Below are 15,547 nucleotides of genomic sequence, written 5' to 3'. Positions count from 1 at the left end.
ATCGATTGCAAAAATATCGAAGTGTTAAATATCGTTAACAAAAATATAGTTGTTATAAATATCGATTCATTATTAATGTTATGTATTTTAGTATTTTGTTTGAGAATTGTTAGTATTTTTATTATATGTGTTAACATTTTAGTAGTTAACATTTTTTTTTAACTTGAATTTTGCGTTTTTAGTTCCATAGCGGGTTGTGGGCTTATAGGGGGAATAGGGTGGGAAGTAATTTAGTTACATAGATTTTAAATATTATTTATAGTATTTAATAATTATTTTTAAATTGAATTTTGAGTTTTTAGTTCCGTAGCGGGTTGTGGGTGTAAAGGGGAATAGGGTGGGAAGTAATGTAATTATATGAAATGTATGTAATAATTTATATGTATTCATAATTGTATAATTGTGATTTTATAGAGTTATAAATGTGTAAATTAATTTATTAATAATTGTTTGATAATTAGTTGTTAATTATTTTAAATTATTTGATAATTAATTATGTTAATTGTTTAATTAATTTTAGGTGTGTGTTGTTTTTATAGGTGTAAATGGTGGGAAGTAATTTATTTTTATCGATGATTTATTAATTATTTGTTAATTAATTTGCATTAATTAATTTGTCAATTAATTTCTAATAATTAATTGGAATTAATTAATTAATTATTCATTGTAATTGTGTAATTAATTTTAGATGTGTTTTGTGGATATTATAGTGGTTTTTTTGTTGTTTTTTTTTTGTCCTCATCTCTATCATGGCTGCGTTAGCCAGACTATACAAACAAGGCAGCAAGGGCTTATTAGGTATAGGCGTGCTGTCTCAGTCGTGAACTGGTGTGGGTTACCGGCTGAACGGGGAAGACCCAACCCTACAGCGACAGCCAATATCATACACAGCCGATGCCCAGTTATTGAGTCGGCAGCTGCTAACCATGTGCCAGTAACACCAATGCTGACACTTGCCAAAGAAGAGCTACGTGGAGTGGCAGGGAGATTATATCATGGCTAGATAATCATTGGACTGGGGGAATAAAAAAATAAAAAAAAACCCAAGCTGCTAAACAATCCAATCTAGCAACAGCCAAAAAGCTCTCTTCTTTGGGTTGCCAATCCTGACTAGGTCCAACTTCGAAATTTGAGAGATTGATAAACACCAATCAAGAAGAGTTGGGGGATCAGGTTCTTTCCAACGTTTACAAATTTCCCTGCGAGCAGCCAGCATACAATAAAAGAGGAGGGTATTTACTGGGCTCCGAATCAGATCAAGGATTCCGAAGACTACCAGCCTAAGATCGATGACCACTGAAAAACCCAGGGAAGATGTAAGTTTCTTGCCGATGGCGTCCCAGTAGAATGACAAGTGAGGGCATTCAAAAAACATATGAGCGTCGAAGGCTGTTATCGAACCACAACGCGGACAAGTCACCGGGTCGCCTGTGGAAAACTTGGACAGCCTCTGTGGAGAATAGTATGCCCTGTGTATCGTAAATAAGTGATCTCTTCGGAGCCAAGCTGGCTTAACTATGTCCCACATAACTGTGCAGGATTTTGACCAAAGATCATTCACATTACAGCTGGGTATCAAGGGGCCCCAAAGTTGCTCGGGTAGATATTATAGTGTTAAACAATGTGTAATTAATGAATGTTTTTTTTTTACTAATATTATATTTACATTTCAATATTAATTATGTTAATAATGGAAATAGCATTTAATAAAAATGTTGATGTTTATATTTTTATTGGTGTGATATCCAGCACTTTCCCTACTATTGCACTCACTGGAGTGGGAATAGTAATTTTTACCCCTCCGCTATCCAACACTTTCCCTACTGCTGCACTCACTGGAGTGGAAATAGTAATTTTTACCCCTCCGCTATCCAGCACTTTCCCAGCTTTTGCACTCACTGGAGTGGGGATAGTAATTTTTACCCCTCCACTATCCAATATTTTCCCTACTGTTGTATTTATTGTGTTGTGAAAGGTATTTTTAATATTTATTTTAATAGTTTAATGTGTTAATTAATTATAGTATGTTTTATTTTATTTAAAATTATTCATATATGTATATATTTTATTTTTATATAATTTAAAAAGTTTATAAATTAAGTAAAGATAATAGTTAAAAGTTTTTAAGTAAATATATGTATTTGTACACATTTTTGTGTGTTTATATTTTTTTATTTAATTAGGTTTATTTATTATATTTTGTTAACATATATATTAAATGTAATTTATTTTGTTAAAAATATTAATATTATTTAATATATTTTATTTAATTTATATATCTTTTTTAAGTCGATATTTTTTACATCTATATATTTTACTTCGATATTTTTGTATCAATATTATTGTACTTACCTGTTTAAGTATAGGGAGTCGATATTTTTGTATTCAATATTTTTACCACAATATTTTTTTTAACTATATTTTTTACATCGATATTTAATCAGGGAACCCTGCTCGGAGGAGATGTTTTCAGTCTGTGTTTGAGGTCTATGTTTTCACCCGATATCAGTGTGTTCCTTCATGATGGCACAGATTATCATTGTACCGGACATTCATTCATTGGGGGTCACTCTTTTGTACCCTTTTTTCGTAGGCTATGCAGGTCAGGATTTCATTCTGCTGTCTGATAATATAGAAAACCTGACTATTGTTAACTAGGGCGGAACCTTCTTACGTACCCAACTACTGTCACCTGGGGCCGAGCCTTGTTAGGTACCACCACGGATCAAAGCTAACATCTTTCAACTCCCTGAAAATATGCTGCCTTGGTATCCCCATATTTAATAACATACATACATTTTATTTAAATCTTTCTAAGAAAGTGGTCTGTCATATATGTCAATCTGGTAGAATGGAAATTACAGAAACATTTAGAGAGACTACAAGGCATGGCCTAGATAATCAACCTGCACTAAATGCCTGTCCGCTTCCCTAGGCACTGCTGTAAACTTTAGGTAGGTGCTTTATACTAGGTGCTTTTTATTGTACCATTCCCTTGGGATACATTATCAATTGTTTGTGATACATAGCACCTATTAAGAGTTTCAGTGGAATAACATGCAGATCTTACTGTGGCGATCAACAAAATAAAAAATGGTACAGTAAATACTGTACACTTCCTCTCTTAAATTCCAAGAGATATGACCTGCTGATATTTAGCAAAGAATGAGATATGGCATGCACCCGGTGATTACTGGATATGGTAAATATCACCCAACTAATAATTCCATCCCCTATGCAAACAGAGGTTTATGAAGGGCTTTGCAAACACAGGCCTACTCATCATCAGGGCCATAGAGTGAGTGTTTAAGGTAATAAAAACATTTTTAATTGCATGCTGTGTGGATCTAATTTACCCTTCCCCTTATTCTTGATGCAATCCTTCACCAGCATGGAGAGTTGGCACAGAAAAAGTGGCATGATATAGTTCTACTGAGCTGCAACCAACTTCACTATGAGTATACAGAGTCTTCCAAGTTCTGCAGCAGCTAAGGTTTGTTTGGGACTATTAGCTCAAAGAGAAGAGGCACAAAAGGTTAAATGAATACACCAGTTCAAGGATTCTGACTTGCACTACTGACTGAAAAAGCTATTAATAAGTGTGCCTAGACTCACATCTGCTCAGCACCAGGATACCCTGCTTGGTGATGGTGTGCTCAACAAATCCCATAACATAATATAGTTGCATGCCCCCTCTTGGTACCAGTGTTCAAAGGAAGCTGTGCAAGATGAGCATAAGCAGCTGTACCAGGCACTTATTAGATGTATTGATTTGGGTGGAGGGGAGCATAAACTAGAGAAGTGTGAGAGAGATTCAGCAGATTACAAACTGCTTCCCATTTTCTCTATTTCAGTGCCAGTGTACTAACTATAAAGGTTAAAGTTACAAATGCAGATGCATTACACATGACCTATAATGCATTTGGGAAAATGCTATGCCTCCTACTTTTAGTTCAGATATTTATATCCTGTTAGTTGAGACTACTCTAAGCACGCAAATGACTATGGACTTTCGATGGTAGAGAGCTTCATCCCTATAGATGTTTAGCACAATTTAGTAACTCATTTAACCACAATTTCCAGACAGATTTTGAGAACTGGGCATAAGTTAGCCGACCATCATTGTCTACATCTCAATAACAATATCAGTATCAATAAGTCAAACAAGAGCAAACATTTAAAAAAGAGGGGTTTGCAAGGGCCCTTCACACCTATGTTACTTATCTAACTGTGGCCCTCATTACGATGGTGGTTAGAAGAACGTCCGACAGCCAGCGCCTCGGACAGGTGTCCGACCGGCTATATGTCAGTGGTTCCTGGCACAGGGTGCATGGATGTGCCCCCCAGCCCCCACAGCGGAGGCCCAAATGGGACAATGGCCCTGCTAGGGGCCCCCAAAGTCCCTTTTCATCTGCCTTTACATGGCTGTCGGACCACCATGTAAAGGCGGTGGGAAAAGGGATATCCTAATCCCTACAGCGGTGCCTCCGGAGGCACTCTCCCCATTGTAGGGAATTGGATTCCGACCGATGCCACAATGGGCTCCTTGAGCCTATTGGAGGTGGCAGTCTTTGCCTCCAACCAATGTGCTCTGATTGCCGGTATCCTAATCCGGCAGTCAGACCGCAGCCTCAGTTGTCTGACGGACCGCCACCAACAGCCTGTGTGTGATGATCCGCCCAAGAAGCAGTGTTCGTCAAAATGATGAATGATGTTTATTGCTCCACAGCACCCATGACACAACCTATTTACAACTCTATGAAACACATTTCTCACGGTTTTCTCCTAAATATCCTCTAGGTGGTGCTACCATACAGTACCTCTGGAAGGTACGAATGCAGAGTGACCTTGTGTTGACTTTCATAATATGTGCTTGAGATAACTAACATTATAACTTTCGACTGTGCAGTATGGATTAAAAGAATGTGTATCTGATTTAGAGGAGATATTTGCGAAAACAAATTTTGTAAAAAAACATACTGGTGCTACCCTGACAAAGGAGGACACTTTATCTCTGAAACTGATTGAGAAATAGATAGATTGTTTGGCACTCAGATATTTTGGGATATTTAAGTTGAAAGAGTGAAATACAAAAATGAATTTTAGATAGCAGTTGTAGGGCTATTTTAAAGTCTTATATTATTTAAAAAAATCAATCTCTACTGTCTACATGCAGACAAATAATCACTTCCTTAATTCTCACCAGCAGCTTCCACAAAAGCCCAGAAGCCCCACCTAAATAAATAGCAAGCTTTGGCATTACCAATAGGTCTAGCCTACGCAAGGTATTGGCTCTTTCAATGTTTCTTTGGCCATGTTGTACAGCAGCGTGGCTGCTGTGAAGCATGGCTGAAAATTAAAAAGAAAGGGCTATGACGCGGCTAGTGCTTTTTTGCTATGGAAGATGGGGCCAACATGAACAAAAGAAGGAGGGAGGGGTCAGGGCAACAGAAAGAGGGAGGACATGGAGGGCTGGGCAAGCCAACACCATCAATGAAAGGATGGAGTGAGGATGGGGGCAAGGGAAGATGGACAACGAATGGCGGGAGGGAAGTAAGGTGAGGGCAAGCCGACATGAATAACAAACCTCAAATTTCCAAACCTTAATCTAGGCTTACATTCTGGACTCTGCCACAAGTGTAATTAATGGAGGCACTCCTTTTACTTATTTATTTACATTGCAGACAGGTACCTCAACATGAGGTTCACTGTAACTCGGACAGGTTCAATTATTAGAGTCGCCAGCTCTATGTGAATTACAGAGTCCACAGAAACACTGAACCAGTTGTTTTGCACCAGGATTCCTGTTGCTGTCTACAAAATCCTCCCGCCCATGGAGTTACCAATACCTCTGGTATCCATAGGTTCGAGGTGCCGGGGGGAAAACTGCACACAAATCCAGGCACCTTGTAATGAGACCCATAGAGGTTTCTTATAGTAAAAGGCTCAATGAACTCAGTGAGTCTGTGAAGCTATGATACAACTGGACATACTGCAGAGCAGATCGCTGTGTGCGATGATCCTAGGATTTATAAGAAGGAAGAGCTAGGTGCCCTTGCACTAGAGAAGGACACAGGGCTTTGGGGAGGATTGATTGACAGGCAGATTGACTGACTTCATGTTGGCCCAAGCATGTGCAAACAATCTGAATTACCTGCTCTGAGCAGTTAGCAATTGGGTCAGTATTTGCAGGATTATTCCAAGGGCGTGAACAAAGTGAGTCAGTATTTAAATCTTGTATGTCTAGCTATATCCCACTAACTACAATGCCCTTTGATGGTTGTGCTTTTCCCACTGTCATGGATAATTAGGAATAGACAAACACAGCAAAAGACAAACCTAGGAGGCTCAGCTCGGGAGGCACCAGATGCAAAGCCCATGCACGGGAAGGTCACACAGACTATTTCAAGCTTCAAAAGCCCGACTCAGATTCCATCTTCCGGACAGGAGATAGGACAAGGGCACTGAACTATAAATAGCTTACAGTGTACATGTGGCACTTTTCTGTAAGCATATTTCAATCCAATTTGGTGCTAAAAAGAATTGTTTACTAATCCTCATAACATCTGGCTCACTTTAAAATGTTCAGTTCCTTTAAAAGGCGGCAGCAAGGATTTTAATTGAGTCCTGTTGTCTTTGTGTGGGTCTGGATTTCAGTGTTAGTGAATGAGACACAAGTAGTACAATTTCGTTTCTAAGCATTTCTAGAAGGAGTGGAATTGAATGTTTTTATTTTATGTGTAACCCCCCCGGTGGTAAAACAATTAGCAGAAAAGAGATCTGAGGTACAGAAAGAGTGATTTGTTCAGGATAACATCATGTTGGTCAAGAACAGAAAGAGTGATCTGCACCCAATTACATCATCATCAGCGGTCTTTGCAGGTAAGCGCGGTGGGGCGGGGGGGATGTCACAGGATGACAGAATAGGATGTATTTATTTATTTATTTTTCTCTATTCCGTCATCTGTCGACTTCCACCCCCTCTCACCCCGCCCCACCCCGCTCCGCCTCACTGCGCTTACCTTCACGGACCACCACGGAACATCATGCTGGTCAAGTGGGGAGACAGTCTTACAACCATGGCAGACCGGGATTAATTCCAACGATGACAACAAAAACATAAGACTACATCACCTGACTTGGAGAGGACCTTACGTGTAGTTACGTACTCTGACAAGCAGACTGGATTTGTCGTAATGCATGCCACCAGAACATTCACAAAGAAAGGGAAAAATTGATGTCCTAGAATGGATGCTGTAGATATATTTTGCTGAAGCAGTCAAAAAGGTGATGGATGGAAGGCTTAAATTAATCTCAGCCACTGTTAATTACTCGGGCTGCATCCCGGTCTATCGTTATTTTGCACACCATGCCACTGTAGTATGGCCCCAGCCATGTGCAAATCAGTCTTGACCTTGTTTTCAATGGGCACAGATGAACTGCCATGCCAAGTCCACCCTGAACCGGAATAAAAGCAACCTAGGACCGGTTTTACCCTAGTTAGAGCTCATCAGCCAAGTTTAGCTTGGTTCCAGTGGCACCGTGTGCACAGGACCCAGGTCTGAGCATACTGGTCCCACTTAGGACATGACACTGAAATATACAAAACAGTGATGGATGTAATTCTTGAATTATTCTCAGCCACTGGTAATTACTTGGGGCTGAATCTCAGTCCATCGTCATTTTGCTCACAATACCGCCTTAGTTTGGACCCAGCCATACTCTGGGTGGCTATATTTATATACCCACTTTGTGGTTATAGTTAGCATTCTGAGAGACAGTAATTCCTCAGATTTTTAATAGGTAATAACTTTGTCACCATTTGGTGAATCACCACAAACCTTAGCAGACCTACTGCTCCTTCTACACTGGCTGATCATGCAAAATTTTATGGTTATTAGTTAAGGGGGTGCAAAGAAAAAAGCGTTTTTTCCACCAATTAATATGCCATAGACTTTTTAGATGATATAGCAATAAAACAGCTAAATGGATTTTCATGAAATTTGGCAGGAATATAGATTATGATCAGGAAAGGATCATTTTTGTTATTTCATGAAAATCTGTTGAGTAGTTTATTAGAAATAAGGGACAAAAATGTAGTGATAGATTGAGCTGCATTATGCTGTGGTAATTAACGGTATAACGCAGTACATAGCAACAACAACAATTCCAAAACACTGTTCTATTTGAAACGTCTTCAATGATGTCATGAGTGATGTAATATGTGAGGTCATAAGCAGTTCATGGTGGGGCACAAGTTATAGTTAGCTCTGCTCACTATAAATGGAGAATTTCTGTATTTTTTTTGTTAAAAACGTTAATGTTGTCACTGACATATTCTTCTAACTGTAACACTACTTTAACTTTTGTTTTTTTAGTGAATTTCTAATGTTTTTTTAAACAAAAACACATCTTTTTATCACACCTAACTATAATGTTACTTAAAACTTTGGTATTTTCAGGGAATTTTTTTAACATAAATCTAAATTTTATTACCATACGTAAAGCCAACCCTCTGCCGTGCATGGTCTTTGGCCATGAGTGGCGGGGTATTGTCCACAGAGTCTGGCCGGCAAACACCCCACAGTCAGCCAACCCTGCACTGCACAAAGCCTTTTGTCACGTGTGACATGGGGTTGACCGCAGGGCCCTGTTTCTAAATCCCCACAGGCAGCGAACCCCAAGCTGCGCACAGCCTTTGGCCATGTGCAGGGGGGTTTGTTGGCCACAGGGCTTGGTCTGCCACCAGACCACCAGCAGGCTGCCAACCCCACACCGTGCAAAGCCTTTTCATGTGCAGTGTAGGGATGGTCTTTGGGCCCAGGGGACACCATCCCCTGGGGCCAAAACATATATATAAAGGGGAGAGGGGCATGAAGCCCTCTCACCAACCCTTACAATTAAACAGGGAAGAAAGGCATGCATCCCCCTCCTCAAGGCCTAATAGGCCCCAGGGACCACATCGCCTCGGGTGAAATAAATAAAAAATGGGAGAGGGCCAGGAGGCCCTCCTTCCCAAGCCTTCTTGAGCCCCGGGGACCGCAGTCTCCCGGCTTTAGATTCTAAGGGGAAGAGGTGCAGCCTTCCTCTCCTAGCCTTATTAGGCTCCGGGGACCACATCCCCAGGGCAAAATATTTGTAAAAAGGTGAAGTAGGCCACGCACCCCCCCTCCTTGAGCCTTAAGGCGGGGGGCCAAATCAACAAAAAAGGGGAGGGGCCCTCCTCCCTCAGCTTTCATAGGCCCCAGGGATCCCATCCCGGGGCTGTTTTTGTTTGAAAGGGGAGGGGGTTGCATGGCCACTTCTCCCCAAGCCTTATCAGGCACGGGGACCCCATACCCCAGAGCCAAAGCCAATTTAAAAGAGAAGTGGCATGCAGTCCCCCTCCCTGAGTCTTATTAAGCCCTGAGGACCCCATCCCCTGGAGCACTGCCATATTTAAAAGGGGATGAGGGCCGCTTGGGCCCCCTCCCCAAGCATTATTATGCCCCAGGGACCCCATCCCCGAGGCCAAACATGAAAAAAAAGGGAGAGGCTGCGTGGCCACCCTCCCTGAGCCTTATCACGCCCTGGGGACCCCACCCCCTGAGCCCCTGTTTTTCTTAAACCACGGATTGAGAGGTGGGCTATTCAACTACAACAGTGGTCTAACGTGCTGTTTGAAGAACCCTGGCGATTTCCTGTCCCGCCACCCTGAAACCCCAGAATGCCAAAACAGCAGTGAAGACATGGTAGAATACGTCAGAATGGTTTCCACAGCCGCCTGCCCCCAAGCCCAACGCTTAGAGGACATCAAAGAGGCAGCGGTATCTGACCCTGCTATTATGCGAGTACAGGCAGCTGTCATAAGTGGCACCTGGGGAAACTTCCTCAGTGACGCCGTCTGGCCAGGAGAAGACAGAGAGTACCAGGTGAAAATGTGGAGGGTACGAGATGAGTTCAGTATCACCCCAAACAGAATACTCCTGCGTGGAGACCGCACTATGATTCCGAAGATGCTGAGGCACCAAATAAAAGAGCAAGCCCACGGAGGGCACCAGGGAGCCACGAAAATGAAGGCGAGGATGCGGAAGAAGATATGCTTCCCCGGCCTTGAGGATCTAGTGGAAGAACTTGTATGGAGATGCCCCGCTTCTCAGATACGAGCACACCGGAAAGACCCACATCAGTGATCATGGAGGACACCTGCACCACTCCCTGGAGCTTCCCACATGGACGGCTGACCCTCGTCCTCATGGACGCATACTCGAAGTACCCTGTAGTGGAGGTAATCAAGTCACCAGCCTTCGTGGACGTGGCCCCAGTCCTCGAAAAGACATTCACCATCTTCAGCCAGCCAAGTGAAATCAAAAGCTATATTGGACCGCCTTTCCATTGTGCAGAATTTCTGGACTTCCTTGACCAACTGGGAATACACCACCGCCGCAATACACCCCAGTGGCTACAGGCCAACGGGGAAGTCGAAAGATTCATGTGCACCATGAACAAGTCCCTGCACCTTGCTACTGCCGAACAGGCTAACCCCGAACGCCATCTACAATAATTTCAGAGAGAGTATCGAAGTACCCCTCATTGTACAACTAACCAAGCACTATGGGCACTGATGTTCAACGGGCCCCGTTGAGGCACCATCCCCACCTGCCCAGGGTGGCCGCCGCCACCTTACAACAGTCAAAGAACCCAGCACGTCGTGAGCGGGGCAATGCCCTCGCCAGCCAGAGCCAGGGGGCAAAGGGGTGTACCCTCCAACTTGGGGACAAGGTAATCATTAGAGATTGGAAGCCTGGGTGGAAGTTCAGGACACCGTTTGAGGCCGGAACGTGGACCATTGTCAGAAGTGAGGGGACCATGGTAACAGTCGTGAAAGGTCTAGAAGTCATAGCTAGAAACATCTTGAGGTTCAAAAAAACTGAGAACCCACCAGTCACGTCTCCTCAAGCCTCACATGAAGACAACACCAGCTGGCTGGAAAGCGACGGGATCGGTCCCAGATCCAGAGTGTCCGAAACTCTGAGGGAAACCAGCAAGACGACCTGCAAAAACACCTCCGGTACGTGACCTGCCTGCCCCGAGTCAACCCCAACGATACAACCTCCGGCCTAATCAGCGTCTGATGGACTATGCTCGTCATGTGAACTGAACTCTAGTCAATGAAGAACTGAGTTGGGGAGGGATGTAGCAGGTTAGTGGTCCTGCTTAGCGGTGGGCGGAATTTACGTAGTCGTGCTATGCAAAGCTCTGCGAAACGGTAAAAAATCTCCGCGAGCACGCAGAAATTCCGCGAACACGCGGAATTGCTTGTTCCGCCCGTTCGCTATGCTATTTTCCTGTTTGCGAATGCTGTTTGCGTGCTCGGGGGGAAATATCTCGTGAACGTGCATTTTGAAAGCGCGAACAAGCAAAAAATTCCACGAAGCTGTGGAATTTTTGGCAATTTCGCGTTCTATGCGAAACGCAAAATTACCCAAATTCCGCAAATTCCGCGAGCGGAACGGAATTTACCGCACAGGCCTAGTCCTGCTATCCTGCGATTGCCAACCGGATGTTACTACACCACATCCTCTGGCCAGGCATGGCCAGAGGGGATTAAAGGGGGTGGACCGCTCAAGATCACACCTTGATACCAGTAATTGGTGTATGTGTGGTGTGTCCCATTCCAAGGCCGACACAGGCCTCACAACAGTTAGGACCCTATTTCCATAGGAATTGTTTTTTTTTACTTGCATATATCTTTGGTGCCGTTTGACGAACCTTCACGAAATTTCACAAGAAAGTGCTCAAGGGATTCTAGTTGTTCATGGAAAGTTTTGAGTGATCCATCAAGCGGGGGCCGGTAAAAAGGAAGGGGTTAAAAAAAGTGTGTTTCCCATGTTAATTCTCATAGACTCTTTAGACACGCCTGCAGCCCGAACTGGTGGACGGATTTACACCATATTTGGCAGAAAGGTATATTTTGTTCCGCAGATCACACTTTTTGTTATTTGATGTAAATCCATTCAGTAGTTCTCGAGAAATTAAAATAAATCCAATTGTGTATATCTAAGAACCTCAAAGCCTTAGCGAATAATGATGAGCTTGTGCAGAGATCTGCAGAGCTCTGATTGGCTGCCAACACTTCAACCAGGAAGTTTGTCATGTGTACCCACAAACATGTCCCGCCCCCGACCTGCCCCACCGCGCTTACCTGCACGAGCCACCACTGGGAGGAGTCAAAGTTGTGGTGAGATGAAGCTAAATTTGTAGAATTATTGGGTAGGAAGATCATCACAATAATGAAAATAATAAAATGGGCATGTTGTTTTATTACCTATTTGCTTAGAAGAGGTGTCATACATAAAACTAAGGCAACTGGTCAGATTTCACTGAAGTTTTTAGGAGTAGCTTTCAGTATCATTATATATGACATTTCTATGTGTGCAGTGTTATTATATGGGAGATTTGCATAATCATGTATGATAGACACACTTTCGCTAGTGGTTAAACATCAATCAATCAATCATGTAGGATTTGTATAGAGCAGCTTGTCACAGGAGAGGGTATCTAGGCGCTTGCAGTGGGTCTCAGTTGAAGAGACAGGTCTTGAGCCCCTTCCTGAAGTCGGTCAGTGAGGGCAAGGTGCGGAGGAGGAGGGTGTTGCAGGTTTTGGCAGGGAGGTGGTAGAAGGTGTCCTCCGGCCTGGCAGCGGCATATGCGAGGGATCTGCAAGGGTGAAGTGTGTGGAGCAGAGGTTCCTGGAGTGCCAGTGGAAGTGCAGGCAGTGGTTCAAGTAGGCGGGTCCTTGGTCGTGGAGGGTTTAACAAAATCATATTGTCAGCATAATGAAGATATTTAAGATGGACCTCAGCACGTTTCTGAGGGTTGGCATTAACAGATTCAAAGTGCTGAAGCAGATCTGACACAAAAAAAAGATTCAAAAGGCAGGGGGCAAGTACACAGCCTTGTTTAAGACCATTACAAGTTTTGATCTTCCAGGACAAATTAAAGCCATCTCCTAGCTTACCCTCAAACCAAGCATTTGTATACAGGAGTATTATAGCATCAAGCAAACTTTTGGAAATACCCCATCCTGCAAGTTTTTTCCGTAATCATAGTTGAGGCACTGAATCAAATGCAGCTATTAAATCTATAAAACAGATATATACGTTTTGTTTTTTAAAACAGCCCACTCTGCCAATAAAGTAAGGGTCAATAAATTAGTAATTGTACATTGACCCTTACGAAATCCTGACTGGTTAATTAGGATTATTTCCTGTGATGTTGTTCAATCTTCCAAATCAGTCAATCGGCAATTAAGCAAAGTTCAGTCCCCACCACCAGAAGACACTTGGGATCCACGCCAAATCTTCAGATAGCATTTTATTTTTAGTTAACAATTTACAGATACAAACTCCTTTTAATGTATTTGTAACCAAAAGTACTATGATGGTAATTGGGTTATTCAGTGGACCGATCGCACCTCTAAGTAATGGAGTTGACTTTTTACTTTCAAATTTTTTTTTTTTTTAACTTCTACTTCCAATATAGAAGGATATTTTGAAGGGGTGAGTTTCTTAATCTCAATACTCCACTCCAAAAACTACAGACTGGATTCAACTATCATGTATACCCCTGGATTCATATAAGGGACGAAATACTAGTTTCAAGGTAATAGAAGATTGATATTCTGGCATGACCCTTATAGAAATACCTAGGCCGGGTTCAATACCAGAGGATGGGCCACCGGCTAAGAAGCTATTCCGAAGTCCTTTAGTAGAAAATGATCTCTGAATAGCTTCAGACCTATTCCCATTAAGTTGGCCTAACAGCTAGAGTGGTCGACCTCGAATGTGGGGAACCGGGTTCGAGTCGCGGCAATGACGCTGAATATCCTGTGATTGTGGGCAAATCACTTAATCTCCCCGTGCCTAACAAAAAAAATGTAATCTGTCCTCATGTAACGCAACTGGTGCTATGTGAAGCACTCTGATACCCGATACCTTTGGGTTAAGTTTGCGTTATATAAAACTCCGTAAAATAAAAATAAAATAGACCCAAGCGTTCTCTGATTAGCATTACCCTGTGGCACAGGTACTACCCCTTTATTTATAGCTGGTTTGATCAACATTTGTGGATGACAATCTATTTCTCAAGAAGTATTTCCATTAACCAGTGTAAACCTAGGTGTTCTCTGAGGAACCCTACCCTGTGGCATAGACACAACCCAGTCATTTATATTTGGTTCAATCAGCATTTTTAGATGACAAACATTGCTGTTGCTTGCCACCTCTTTCTCACCAACTTTTGGGAGACTTAGTACCTGAGAACTGGGCAAGGAATTTGAATGGATTGTTTGATTATATCCAGGGGAGTTATCTGTACCCAATAAAGTTTGATCCTGCAGTTGTAAGTTCTGACCACTTGGTTTAAGAAATAGAATAACAATTCCTGTGTTGTTGCACGGATTTAGACGATATATCTGAAGCTTTCTTAGCTTTATTCTGGGCCTTCCGCAACCTCTTTATAGCCATTTTTGTTAAGGGAGGATGACCCATGGAACCCTCACATAGGGCCGTGGAATTTCGGACTTTCATCTTTTTCTATTTTTTTCCCCAAATCTCCTTCTAACTTCCTAGTATTCCAGGTAGAACATTAGAAGTGCAGGAGGGGGCATCACAATAAGCTTTTTGCAGCTTTGTGCTTTCACTAGCAACCCTCACCCTTAATCCCTTTTCGGGTGGTATCGGTGACTCTGCCTTTGATTGATTGGCCAATTTTTTAACTTCATCAATAAGAGATCCTACTATATTTGAAAGTTCTGAAACATTATCTAAGATATGTGAACATATACATTCAGTTAATTGGTTGTTAACATCAGACTGGGCTCTTACCACTAAGTTGGTTAGGTTATGCAGCTTACTGTCTATCCCAGCCACATGCACAGCAAAGGTATTTAATAGCTCCACCTGGATATTGAGTTTAATGAAGTGGAAATGTAACACTCTTGTTATTGCATCAATTGTCCCCAGCAAGTTTTGCCATATTCCGATATCCGATTATTACTGTTATTTGGGAGAATTTACTTCCACAAACGTAGGTACATCATATTTATCCAAGAACTAAAGATCTGCAGAATTTAATGAATTATTTATTTGATCAGCCATCATAAGCCCCTGACCTGAACCACTAGGATACATTTTTCGAAGAGTTAGTGTTGGTTATGAATCAAATAAATCCATACCAATTGTTTCATTTAATGGCTGGGTAATATACTCTCTTGAACTCAGACTTCGATGTTGGCTGGCACATGCCTTTAAATTCATGGTAGGCATTGATGACTTAGGTAAACTTTAATTTAACTAAATATCATCCAAACATATGACAGAAATATCACAGTCACTAAGAACACTGTGACGGTTTACCCCAACCTGAACTACATCTTCCACCTTTAAAGGACATATCTGTTGTACAGGCAGCATTAAACGACCAGGGGACGAATTTGAGGGGAATACAAATAAAGCGCACAGTTCAGGGTCCGAATATACTTGGGCTTTAACTACTGTTAAATGTG

The 15,547-nt window shown here is 42.2% G+C and overlaps 1 protein-coding gene across 1 annotated transcript in view; it reads right to left on the bottom strand.

Annotated features, from left to right (window-relative positions):
• Positions 1 to 15,547, bottom strand: part of PRKCH (protein kinase C eta) — a 536,393-nt gene that overhangs the window by 11,948 nt on the left and 508,898 nt on the right. The window lies entirely within an intron of this gene.

This window comes from Triturus cristatus, chromosome 9 (assembly GCF_964204655.1).
Source record: "Triturus cristatus chromosome 9, aTriCri1.1, whole genome shotgun sequence".
NCBI lineage: Eukaryota > Metazoa > Chordata > Amphibia > Caudata > Salamandridae > Triturus > Triturus cristatus.
Note: the sequence above shows the minus strand (reverse complement) of the source record. Positions and strands in the feature narration are given on the sequence as shown.